The sequence below is a fragment of the Chrysochloris asiatica genome, unplaced genomic scaffold, assembly GCF_000296735.1.
Source record: "Chrysochloris asiatica unplaced genomic scaffold, ChrAsi1.0 scaffold00091, whole genome shotgun sequence".
NCBI classification, from domain to species: Eukaryota; Metazoa; Chordata; class Mammalia; order Afrosoricida; family Chrysochloridae; genus Chrysochloris; species Chrysochloris asiatica.
In genome coordinates, this window is record NW_006408609.1 from 12,466,178 (window position 1) to 12,467,461 (window position 1,284).

A 1,284-nucleotide genomic window follows, 5' to 3' on the forward strand; every position below is an offset into this window, starting at 1 on the left:
TAGCGACCCCATGCACAGCAGAACGAAACAATGTCCGATCCTGGGCCCACCTCATTACTGCTGCCACACTCGATGCCATCAACAATGCCACCTGGCCGATCCATCTTGTTGGGGGTCTTCCTCTTTTTCTCTGACCCTCCATCTTCTCCAACGACTGTTCCCTCCTGACAATATGTCCAAAGTATGAGAGACGAAGTTTAGCCATCCTGGCCTCCAAGGAGCACTCTGGCTGCACTTCTTCCAAACAGATCTATTGGTTCTTTTGGCAGTCCATGGCACTTTCAGTATTCTCCTCCAACACCACAATTCAAAGGCATCAATTCTTCCACGATCTTCCTTATTCACTGTCCAGCTTTCGCATCCGTATGAGGTTATTGAAAATACCATGGATTGGATCAGGCACACCTTAGTCCTCAAGCTGACATCTCTGCTCTTCAATACTTTAAAAACTTCCTGTGCACCCTCCCTCGGCGGTGGCCTCGGCGGTGGATCTGGTGTCGGAGCGGGCCACCATGTTTGCGAGAGGACTCAAGAGGAAGAGGTGGAAGGGCCTGTGGCAGGCTTTCGGGCTGTCCCCTCCTATGACCTGCAGCGGCAGTCCCTGCTGGATATGACCCTGGTGAAGCTGCAGCTCTGTCACATGCTGGTGGAGCCAAACCTCTGCTGCTCGGTGCTCATTGCCAACACCCTGCGGCAGATCTAACAGGAAATGAGCCAGGACAGGACCTGGCGGGTGGCCAGCGCCTCATGACCGCCTCCTCTCCACGGACATCCTGTGCCTCTCAGCCCAGGAGCAGGAGCGGAGCGGTTTCCCTAAAAACTTTGAAGACTGCCCCGCTCTAGACATGACCTCTGACCTTACGTCCAGCATGCCGGCTCCCGCGCCAAGACACGCACCCAGCAGCTTGTGGGACCTGGACAGCTCTCCGCAAAACCGGGGAAGCTTCCAGAAATCGCTGGATCAGATATTTGAAACCTTGGACAGTAAAAGCCCCGGCTCCATGGAGGACCTCTTGTCGGAAGTCGACAGCTCCTATTATGACCTGGACTCGGTGCTGACGGGCATGATGGGCAGCACCAGGGTTGGCCCCTGTGACATTCTCAAGGGCCTGGCGCCCCTGACCGCCGTGCTGCCCGGCACAAGCTGCAAGGCTGACCTGTGGGAGCTCGATCACATTGTGGAGATCCTGGTGGAGACCTGAGGCGGTGTCCCACGTGGCCTCTCGGATGCCTGTGAGGGGTCTTCTCACCACTCTCCAACCACTTGATAGACCTTTCGGTTAG

General features: G+C 56.1%; 1 pseudogene; it reads left to right on the plus strand.

The window, feature by feature from the left end:
• Window positions 1-541: 541 nt before the first annotated feature.
• On the plus strand, window positions 542-1,202 carry LOC102835828 (annotated as a pseudogene).
• Window positions 1,203-1,284: the final 82 nt, after the last annotated feature.